Here is a 12,741-nt window from a genome sequence, read left to right as displayed (position 1 = left end):
GTGCATACAGAACACATATGCTTTCTTTTTACAGTTGTAAAATCATATAAATTGTACATGAAGTAAGTTGCGGGAAGGCTCTCTCTTTTATGTCTGTGTATATGTATGTTGTACAATTAGGTACAAGTATTGTACAATTAGGTACAAATTGTTGTACAATTATTTCCCCCAGTTCCCCAGTTGGTGTTGGGGGCACAACACTGGTACTATTTGTACCCACAGTGCTTACTCATGTATTTTGTTTAATATTTTATTTCAAATTCACTGTCAGAAACTAGTGTTGCCAGTTCCTGGATGTAGGTTTACCTATTCTGTTGGTTGTCACTGTCAAGCTCCCTGAAATTCGTACAGCATAAAAAGACATAACCCCCCTCAAAATATATACATTGTATACGCCAAGATGCCCAATAGCCTAGCAACACATCATGAAAAAACATGCCAAGAGGACCCAGTGGGTTTATAAGTCAGTGCTGCCAACTCCTATTTGTAGGTTAGCTTAGCCTGTGAAATATCATATTGCAGAATTTTTGTAGAGTGGGTTGGCAACACCGACGAGCATCAAATGATGATTTCGAGCCTCAAATGATGATTCGAGCCTCAAATGATGATTTCGAGCCTCAAATGATGATTCAAGCGTCAAATGATGATTCGAGCCTCAAATGATGATTCGAGCCTCGTCGGTGTTGCCAATTCCTATTTGTAGGTTAGCTTAGCCAGTGAAAGATCATATAGTGGAATTTTCTTCGGATGGGTTGGCAAAACCCAAGCCTCAAAGGAGGAACATCCAATAGAGTTGCCAAATGTAAAAAAGAGGACAATAAGTCCCCCTCATAAAAGGCTACAGTAAGGGCCCACAGGTCGCCAACACTAGGCCCCCAGCAGTGTTGCCAGACATAAAAAATACATGGACCCCTCAGGCCCTTTGATAGGTTAGGTTAGGTTAGGTTAGGTTAGGTTAGGGTAGGTTAGGGTGGGTTAGGTTGGGTTAGGTTGGGTTAGGTTAGGTTAGGTTAGGTTAGGTTAGGGTAGGTTAGGTTGGGTTAGGTTGGGTAGGTTAGGTTGGGTAGGTTAGGTTAGGGTAGGTTAGGTTAGGTTAGGTTAGGTTGGGTAGGTTAGGTTAGGTTAGGTTAGGTTAGGTTGGGTTAGGTTAGGTTGGGTAGGTTAGGTTGGGTAGGTTAGGTTGGGTAGGTTAGGTTAGGGTAGGTTAGGTTAGGTTGGGTAGGTTAGGTTAGGTTAGGTTAGGCTGGGTTGGTTTAGGTTAGGTTAGGTTAGGTTGGGTAGGTTAGGTTAGGGTAGGTTAGGTTAGGTTAGGTTAGGTTGGGTAGGTTAGGTTAGGTTAGGTTAGGTTGGGTTGGTTTAGGTTAGGTTTAGGTTAGGTTAGGTTAGATTAGAGTAGGTTAGGTTAGGTTAGGTTAGGTTAGGTTAGATTAGAGTAGGTTAGGTTGGGTTAGGTTAGGTTAGGTTAGATTAGAGTAGGTTAGGGTAGGTTAGGGTAGATTAGAGTAGGTTAGGGTAGGTTAGGGTAGGGTAGGTTAGGGTAGGTTAGGGTAGGTTACGGCGAGCTCCAAATGATGATTCGAGCTCCAAATGATTATTGTGAACTCTCCAATTGCCTCTACTCGTGATAAACACAAAATGTAATATTACCTACTTGGATAGGGGCATGTCCTGAATTTTATGGTTTCATTTTGGAAAACAGGGCTGCGAGCAATACGTGCCTTCCTCACTGATGGCATTTGATTTGCTTTTTGTTTCTTAGTTTTGAATTTTGGATAATCGCGACGATGATAATGAGAGAATTGATAAATGTGTGCTGAAATGAAAAGTAGCGCGCTGTGCTCCAATAACATAGTGGTAACAACGTCGCCTTGTAATGAAGGGGCACTGGGGTCGATACCTGGTGGAGGGACATAGTGGCTCGAATCCCACTTTAGGTAGGATTCAAACTGTAGGTCTATTCTCGATAGCGTATTGTTGAGTCTTAAATCCACCAAAAGTCCATAACAAAAGACATTGTTTCAACATGTGTTGAATGTATAATTGCAATGTATATTGTGATAAATTAATCCGTAAACAAATATAAATTTGTAATTCTGTTTAACAATAAGAGACTTCACTTTCCTTTACATCTATTCACAAGAGCATAAAAATACAACTTGGAAATTCATTTCCAAATTAACAACCTCTTATTTATATCTTTTACGTATGTGTGTGTGTGTGTTTTCTGAAATCTGGCAAAGTCCTAATAATGTATTCACTTCATAAGTGTCTATTACATAACACAAAGCATCATTGGGTATTCAATATCAGACGAATAACGAATTCCATGGGAATATTTCTGCGAGTTCGTGGATGTGAGTGCAGCTCTCAACGACAAATGGTGTAGGTTTGACCCGCGTTAATGTCATTGGTGTTTCCTTTGTGTTTGTTTCTCTATCACAGTACATTTCTTTTCCATAGTTTCGGTGTCCTATTTTTTTACTTACTTATCTAGGATTTGTTTAAAATTACGGATCATGATAAATATACGATTAAAGGCAAGGCAAAGGTAATAGTCCGGAAAAGACAAATTGAAACTTATACTTAGTTGAAAGGATAATTTGTCATAGTTGATTACAAGTATAGAAATAACTTGATCGAAATACTTGGTTTTCTTTTACATACATTTTTTGTACTTCTTTTTGTGCACCTTTCCATTCCTACTTGAACAGGTAGACTATAAATAAAAACTCGCATGATTTCCTTCAATTCATTATTACAGTACAGATCTTCCATGGTTCTCGTGGCTTATGATGCATAGAATTAACAATTACGGATTTTTCTTTGTTGTTCTTGTGTATTGATTTAACAAATCTAGTCACCATATAATTCCATTAACCGAGACTGGTTGGAATGATTTCTCCATACGCATGGACGTCAGGAAGGGAGGGGGCCACGCCACCCGGAAATGAAAGTCAATCAAAAAGTACATATTTCACGCATTTAATTTCATTTCAGTCACAGTAATATATGTTAATTATTGCAACGGCGTTGCAGGAACATGATAACTTCAAACTGAAGATTTTTTTAAAGGGAGTAATACTATTTTGGGGAAATTCTGCCTCATTGTCATCGTCCCCCCTCCCTTGGAAAAATGCCTTCCTTGTCCCTTCCTGGAAAAAAATCATGAAGACGTCCATGTATCAGCGGCGTTAAAAATTTCATTAAATGTCCATATATCACCGTTGACAAGCACACATAATATGCATGTAACGATACAAGAGAACACAGCTTTCAAAGGCTTCTTTATGTGACAGTGAAGAGAACAACAACACGCGCAAGTAATACTTTTAAAAGAGAACAATCTAGCCAGAATTGGTGTAGCATAATTCTAATACAACTGGCAACACTGGATAAGTCGAACGCAACGTACAGCGCAGCGAACGAAGTTCTCAACCCCGAAAGCACGCACAAACAAGCTACGTACCAGTTTCACCCTACTCCCCTCTTGAAACGGGCACAAGACCAATGCACTAGCCGATTTCACTGAGTCACCTGCAAGGAACACTGAATACGGCACAAAACGAAGCTATCTGTTGTATGGGGGAGGTGGGTCGGACAAATCCGCAAAGCAGAAAAACTGATTGCTTGAAATTATTCGTAACCCATTCAACACATAACATTTAAATTCTTATATCTAAGAGTCACAATACAAAATAGTACATCTCAATACGGAAATACTATTTACGTAATTCATATTTTTCAACTTGCATCAAATGAACAATTTACGTACTATAGCTCTCTCTCTCTCTCTCTCTCTCTCTCTATTGAGCCAAAACAGCATTCTTGTATTGTTTTACCACTGTTTAATGTGCATGATTGATTGATTGATTAAGTTCATTTTACTTCTCTTCTTTGTCGCTTTTGGCTAATCGCGAAGATGGGGATGATCGATGTTATGATGAAATTCATGAACGATACACACACAGATTGTACACTCGCCTCACTTAGTACTCCGGCAGTTTGTTTCTTTATACAGCATATTTGCAGAAGGTACAATTCAACATACAAGTGTATCAATGTAGTACAAGCCCTTGCCGGGATTTGAACCACCCCACGGATCCCTGACGTCGTAGGGTGCTGTGCTTTAGAGCGACCACAAACAAAAAAGCTTCGGCCAAAAGTCCCCGCGCACCTCCCCCTTCACCCGTTCGACTAGGGCCATAAGGAAGCATGATCCCTTCTGTCCCTCCCCTCCAAGCGGGGGCGATCATACAGACAAACAATTAGAGTACGTGGAAACTATAACCACTCCGTCACGGAAGTCGGCTTTAATGTGCACATTCCCATTATTCATAGTTGCATTACAGCATTAGTGTAAAAAAAAAACTCCTAACCGGATCGGAGCATGCTGTCAAAAGCACCACGCTCCGGAGTGGAGTGCTCTTGTCTCACGCTCCGCTCCGGATCGGAGCGTGCGTCTAAAAATTCCGAACCACTCCGCTCCGGAGCGGAGTACTGCTGTATCACGCTCCGCTCCGGATCGGAGCGTGTGTCTCAGAAAGCCGAACCACTCCGCTCCGGAGCGGAGTGCTGTTGTATCACGCTCCACTCCGGATCGGAGCGTACGTCTAAAAAAAATTGCCACTCCGCTCCGGAGCGGAGTGCTATCATATCACGCTCCGCTCCGGATCGGAGCGTGCGACTTAAAAAGTCGAACTACTCCGCTCCGGAGCGGAGCGTGTCTCTCAAAAAGTTGAACCACTCCGCTCCGGATCGGAGTGCTGTCGTAACACGCTCCACTCCGGAGCGAGGAGCGGAGTAGAAATGAGGCTTCGAAGTCGCTCCGGAGCGCTCCTTTAGTACGCTCCGCACTCCGCTCCGCACTCCGCTCCGAAACCCTGCTGAGAAGGGAGTTTGGAATAGTTCGGGTTTTGTCACAATTTCTACAAATCTAGCGAACGTCATGAAAAAACTCGGCCATCTGAATGTCATTATTGCATTGAAGACGTTTAAATTACAAGAATACTCAGGTTTCGACAAAACATTTTTTTCCTCTGATCACTCATAAATTTCTTTCATTATTTTTTTTCTTTGTTGTGCATCAACAATTTTGTTTTTAATGTTTTCTTTACATTATATCATATTTGCTTTAACAATGTTATTGTCATAATTTTAACGTGCCTCATGTATGTCACTTCTGGCAATTTAACATATGTATCGTATATTTATTTGGTTCATTTCAGTAAGGGTTGAATTTTACTTGGTCTACTGTATTATATTACGACAGGTATGGAGGTGGGGAGTGGGCAAGTGCAGGTCACCTGTTCCCCTGCCTGATTAGCACCGCACGCCACTGGTTTCAGGATTGGACCTCTACAGTGCTAGAAAAGTATGAGCATCGCAGTGCGAGGACGACTGGAGCGAGCTACGTCAGTCAGAGTTGACACTCCACTTCTAAACTTTCTGTCCCTCCCACAAACCTGCTGAAGCAACGCACAGGAATCCCCATATTGCGTCTTCATCCTCCGACGAATGTCTGTTGGTCTTTGCACTCTCACTACCCAGAGGGGCCGACAGGGGGGGATTATGGCGCAGGCTGCGCCATCGAGATTTTGGGGGGATTTTTTCCTTTCAGATAATATAAAATTCAGCATTTATATATATTTTTCCAAATTTTACACCTTAAATGCACCATATTTAATACATTAGATGAAGAAAAGAATGTGTTTAAGGGCATTTTCGAAAAGTTGAGGGGGGAGAAATAGACAACTCTTACATATTAGGCCTTAATTGACACGTGGATTCTGAATTAAACGTTGGGGGGTGGGGGACACAGTACCCAACTCTAGGTCTTAGATTATGGCGGGTATTTTAGTTAAAGGGGATTGAGCATTAAATTGAGGGGATATCCAATTCTTGTGTATTGCTATTGTCTTAGACTGTTGCGGAAATTCTGGTGTGGAGACTGAGAATTAAGTTTTTGGAGGAGGCAATATCAGCAGTATGACTAAAATTGGCATGGACATTTTGATGGTAGGATTGAGTATGAAATTTAAAGGGAGAGATGTCGGCCCTCGTGGCGGAGTGGTTAGCACATCGCGCTGCGACGCCAGGGGCCCCGGGTTCGAATCCTGGCTTGGGCATGGACGTTTGTGATGTCTATTCATCAATTGCATCATATCATCACTCATCCCCATCTTTGCAAATTAGCCAAAAGTGGCACAAGAAGCGAAGTAAAATAAATCAAATCAAAATCAAAAAATTAAAGGGGAGATAGGAAGTTCTTGGTAAAGTGTTAAATCTTAGATTGTCAAGGGATGTCTGTAGTGAAGAGGGAGTTCGAACATTAAATTTTGGAGACTGTGTTTAGCGATATGGTATCCACACGTTTTCGACCCCGAACGTGCCAAAAGAGAAGCTGGAAAAGACTAAATATCTCGGGATCCTAAGAAAGTATTGACATCTCATTAAATTAATATTCTTGAAAGCTGGCAAAGAAAGGGATGTAAAAATTTCCTTGTTGGTATACTGCTTAATTTAAAGCAGGTGCATCGTTTGGAACAAGAATCTAAGAAAAGAGTTGCTTTCGGTAGACACGCTGTCGTAATTAAATACTTTGTGGGGATTACTATATGGTTTGAGGGCACGAATGATATGATTTGGGGGTGGAGCGCCATTGGTCTTGGGGGGAATGGGCACCCCTGTCACTACCCCAAAACAGGATAACAGCTCACTGCTTCTCTGTGGTGCATGTATCCAAGCATTGGCATACGCGGGGGAGGGGCTGATCGGGCCACAGCCCCTCCCGAAATTTATGAAAATCAAAATTTTCAAATGAAAGCAATAAAGAACTTGGGAAAACCAAAGTGGTAAATGCTAATTTCCTTTACCATTTTCCTCATCGAACAACTTTTAAATCGAAGGTTAATTGCGGTTACGAAATATCGTAACGCAATCTTAAAACTGCGTTGGGATCGAACCAAGAACCTTGAAGCTTCGATTGGGTGATGTAGCTATTCGTCATTCATCTTCCAGATCACTCGCTTAGCCTAAAGTATGATGTATGCGAAAGGTTACATTCAAATAAATGGCAAAAGAATTCACATGTGCAATAATTGGATTTCTGTACTCTCCATGACTGAACCGATATGGATTTTGGTAAGAAGAGGATATACTTGCCTCACAAATAGATTACGGTTATTTCCACACTTGTCCTCTGAATTGTCACTTGTCTCTTCCTGTCATAATTCAATCTGTTCATGTAACATTGTCCAATAATCGCTTCGCTTCCCACTTCCCTTCTCTCTCTCACAATCCGCAGTCCATACTCTCTCTCGTATTCTCGCCAACTGATCTAGCTCCCTCACGATTCCAACGCTCATTCCATCCCCATCTCTCAAGTCAATAACCTAAAGTGTGCCTAATTGCTTATTCCGCATTTCTTTCTCTGCTTTCTGCTATGTTAAGAATAACAGAAGACTTGTAACTTCTTACACAATACCTTGGGTACGATACGATATAACGCAGCTATATAATATCCATCTTATAAATTTCAGCCCCCTCTGAAATAAAATCCTGCGTACGCCAGTGTCTCCAAAGGTTAATTATGGCCACCCGGTACATGCCCACTTACCAGGGTGCGACATCCCGGGGGAGACAAGGGGGAATTCCCCCCACCAAACGTTTCCAGAGGGGATAGTTTTTTTCTAACAACAAAAGATGAACAATTACTTTTGAAGTCGAATATTCTTTACGGGAATAATATCGAAAACACACAAGAAACGAACAACAAAGAGCCTCATCTCTAAGGATCATCTCTAAAGATCGCAGAAATTAGTCCGACTTCTTATTTATTCTCCATTTCTCATCTCCTTTCGTCATCTACCGCAAAGTATATAAATATGACATGTATCAGCTTTTAGATGTGAATTTTAGGAAACTATTATCTTTTTAATGTCTCTTCATTTTTGCCACTCCCCCTAGTCACGCAAATTATTGTTCACAGCATTAGTAGTATAGTAAAATCTTCAATTTGCAATTGCATTTTGAATGAAGGACAGTCGATATAATATATTTTATAATATAATTTAATTATATTATATAATTTAATAATATTATATAATTTAATAATTGACAGCTATATTTAATCTTCAGTGATTTCGCATCCTGGCACTTAAGGATGTATGCGTGTGTATTTGTGAGTAGTTGTTTGAAGTTCACCTTATACCCGCAGGGGAGGCTACACACAGAAAACTAAATGCATCATATCGATTGATGCACCAGAATGCATCGATTGATGCACTAAAGTGTGTTTTGTAGCTTCTTCAAAGAATCAGATTCACATTTGTTGCATTTGGGTGCATTTTTGTATGTCGTGAAAGAAACACCAAATTGCATCATTTGATTCAAGTGAGGATTTTTTTCAGTTGAGATGCACTTTAATGCATCAGCTGATGCACCTTGATGCACCTTCCTGCATCTTTTTGGATGATGCACTTAAACGTTTGGTCTGAACTAATGACTTTATGTAGCTCAGACGAAAAAAAGATGCATTCTGGTGCATCAAAACGCATCAAGGTGCATCAAAAACGCATCAGCTGATGCATTAAAGTGCATCTCAATTGAAAGAAATTCTCTCTTGAATCAAATGATGCACTTTGGTGTTTCTTTCACGAGATACAAAAATGCACCAAAATAAATCAAATCTGAATCTGATTCTTTGAAGAAGCTACAAAACACACTACTGCATATCAATCGATATGATGCATTTAGTTCTCTGACGGCTTGGGAAATTGAGTTTGGGATGGGAACGCCCATGCTGAAGCCAGGACTCGAACTCGGAAACTCTCGATGGTGAGATTGCGAGTCGACCAATCAACGCGCTCGACCACCGAGGCGGCAGAGCAAAATTAGAGAACCGCAGGCTTGAATTCGCCGTGTGAGAACCGAGCGACATAACTCCAAATTATCAAATTTACAGTAGAGAGGAAATGGGTCTGGCTTAAAGAGTCAGTAAATTGGAGATATGTGACTCACACTCCACCTCACTGCTAAGGATTAGAATTGGAGACATGTCTGTCTGATTCCAAATAGGGCTCTTCAGAGGAGATTATTTACACAAAACTGAAAACCGAATTTCTTGATTAATGTTACTCTGGTTGTCATACGATCTCCTCCATGGAAAAAATTCCAGGGTGATCGTAGGGAAGCCATTTACTTTTGTGTTAGAAAGAGAGAAATGAAACAAAAAAGAGACTTAGCGAGAGGGATTGCAAAAAGGGAAGACAGATAATATCAAAATAGAGAAAGAAAGAATTCTAGAAAGTGCAAAAGAGAGAGAGAGAGAGAGAGAGAGAGAGAGAAAATAGAAACAAAGGAAGTGGTGAATTACCTTTTATATTCCTCTACATTTACCATGTTTCGTTACATCTTGCTTCTTTTTCCTCTCTACAATACGAACTTAAACTATTCGTAATGCTTTTTCATTTCACTGTGTTTCTTGTTTTTGTAACATTTTCTCTTTATGTTACATTTTTCTCCTTGCATATTTTCTTCCTCATATCCCTTAGCTCTCTCTTTTCACCCGCTGCTTGAATAATATTTTCAAAAGTACTAAATGTTGCTAATCGCACTCACTTTCATTTCAACGTTCTGTGCGTACCTTGCATTTTTCACAAGCGACGCACGTTACTTCTGCAATTCTCATGTCTTCCTGTTGATTATTTCTACGTTCTTCCGCGGTGTCGCCCCTGACGCACAACTTGTCACGTCTTGTGGCGATACCTAGCGGGCGAAATTAATACCACTCCACGTCTGGAATTAGGAGGGTGTATTTCGATGGGATCATGGCGCCGAGTGGAGTCTCACGGGTCAGTCGAGCATAGGCGGAGTTCTGGAGGGGCCAGAGTGAGCCTGTAACCCAACTTAAAAAAGACTAAAAAAATAACACATGATTAAGTTCAGTTACTGCATTTTTGTTATGAAGCCATACCGCAAATCTTGACGTTTCGCATGATGGCATGTGCGGTAATTGCGCCGCAATAGCGGGACTTAGACGATTTGATTGATGTGTACAGTTTGAAGAAAGAAAAACGTAAAATGACTGTGTTGAGTCAACAGTTACTGCTGAGGCATCAAAAGAACTTTTCAATTTAATTTTTCTAAAATTTCTGAAGCTTACTATTGTACCGTAACTTTTTTTAAAGTATTACGAGTATTGTATCAATAAAAAATTAATGAAATTCAATAATCGTACTGTTTTGCTTCTTTTAAAACTGACAATCAATATACTAATTAATATTTGTTTACTTAAGCGAGGAAATTTAACATTTTCAAATCTAAAAGGCCTAGAACTCAGTGTTTTTAAGTTGTTATTTTTTATTTCCGGGGGAAGGTCTCCGGACCCCTTATAACTAAGGGGATATTCAACAACCCTCAGGTACATCAAATGCTTCTCCCAGAATCTGCCCCCCCCCCCAAAGCAAAAGCTCAAACTCCGCCCATGCAGTCGAGTCGACCCCCCCTTCCTTCCTGGAAACTGGTAGGTTCAAGAGAATTGATCTCCAGTCAATTATAAACCAAGTCCATTTTTCAAAAGTTTAACACTATTAAATGGAGGTAAATTATGTGTGGGGGAGTGGCATTATGTTACTATAAAACATGAAATTTAGAAATATCATACAAGTACTACATTTTTTTCTTCTAAAACATATCTTGCCATGTTAACTGGCTGCTACTGACATCATCCCTTACTAACACTCCATACTACTTCTGTTGATACAGATCAGTGGCGCAGCGGCCCCGAAGTGTAAGGGCCCCGCAAAGTTTTCTCTGCGCTCCTGGAATTTTATATAATTTCAGAAATTCAACACATAGTGTCGGTTATTTTTAAAAAAAATACGAAATAGACAAAATGTAGGTCAACAATGACGAATTTTGAATTCGAAATTCACTGAGGTGAGCACTACATGGAAACACCTGATCGGTGAACTTAGAATACGTATCAACAGAGTTACTGTAATTTATACTAGTCAGTGAACACCACAAATAACTGTTTAATTTATTTATATATTTTCTTGCGGAAAGTGGTCGAGCGGGTTCCCAGTATCATATTATAAGACAATGTCTGCGATAATAAGCAGGGGCGTACTGGCTCAATCAAAGAGGCTCCCTGGCAACTTAACCTGTGGGTCCTGAGAAATGCCGTATTAATTTACTTGCTGGCAGATCTACTCAAATAGGAAAAAAATCCTCATCTCACACCTTTATAGATATACCGTATGTCGGAATCTTTTAGAGTATAAATTGTCTGCAGATATGAATCCAGTAGGACGATTCAGTTCCTCCGACAGTCTGTTTTGTATTGCCACACAAACAAGGAAACTACGTCATTCATGAACATTTACCACTAAAATTAGTTTTATTTGTGGTATTTAAAATGTTATTTCCCACCCAAAATATTTTCAAAGAGAGGCCCAAGTCTTTTCATATTCAAATAAGAACTGAGACAAATTTCCCACATAGTCCACACCTGTTAAGTGTTCCAGATCATTTTCGATTTTTAGCTATGGTGTGACAAGGTAGTTCAAATTTTCTTTTTATTGTTAACCCCTTCAAAGGGGGGTAGCAACTATTGTACATCCGTTACCCTCTGACGTCATCGTTGATATATATACGTTGTAGTATTTTCGATAATTTTTTTACCAAGGGGGTCCCAATATTTTAGTTGCAGGGGGGCTCCAGGGCACTGCGCTACGCCACTGATACAGATATTTATATCACTCAAGAAAATGCACAATATTCAATCATAGTGCGTACCTTACATTTCACCCCTCCATTCGCAAAACTTGGAATGACATCAAAGTCACATATTTCTTTCTAAACGGGAGGCCGCAACAGGGGCAGGGAAGATATAGAAGTTCCCCTGCGAAAGAACTTTTTAAAGTCTCTAGAATCTTCTAAATACTTGTCGCTACTTAGACTTCGGCTCATAAACAAGATGGACAAATGTTAATAGCTACTGTTCATGTTCTGTGAATTTATCCTTCAATCACCAAGTTGTGAGCAAAATAATATCTGCTGTCTGCATTTTCTACTCTTCACTGCAAATAAATTATACGTAATACAAGGCGACGACGCTATCATAGAGTACGGCTATGACGCTATCACTGCGCCATCGGGGAGGCCTTTGCAAAGGTGAATTTCGTTCAAAATAGCGTTAATAGTTTGTGAATCGTTAGCACACTTTTATGTATAAACTTCAGCCAGGGTGCAAAATCCTGGGGGGGGGGGACAGGGGGAATTTCGCACCACCAACAATCTTGTTCTCAAAAATCGCCCACCAAAATTTTCCGGGAGGGGAGAGTTTTTGTCATAACAAAAGTTTATTTTTTATTTCAAATATACTTTACTAAGGATAATATCGAAAACACACGCTCACATAGTGTGGTTGTAATGTAAGTGTTGCGTGTTTCTCTCTTTTCTTCAAGAGATCATTAAGATATCCACAAGACAAGCATACACGACAAATATAACTATGAAATCTAATTAATTTGCATTAAAATAAATAAAAACGTATACATAATAAGATTATTACAAGTTATTTTGTAGTTAATTAACATCTTTAACCACTTAGCAAAGGAATTAGTTTGCTACTTTACAAATATCTTATATATATAAGTAACATTAATTCCTTTATATGTATGTAATAAATTTTATCATTCTGCAACCCCCCCAAAAAGCGAATTGTATTCCGAACAG

This window comes from Lepisma saccharinum, chromosome 9 (assembly GCF_977018435.1).
Source record: "Lepisma saccharinum chromosome 9, izLepSacc3.1, whole genome shotgun sequence".
Taxonomy (NCBI): domain Eukaryota; kingdom Metazoa; phylum Arthropoda; class Insecta; order Zygentoma; family Lepismatidae; genus Lepisma; species Lepisma saccharinum.
Note: the sequence above shows the minus strand (reverse complement) of the source record.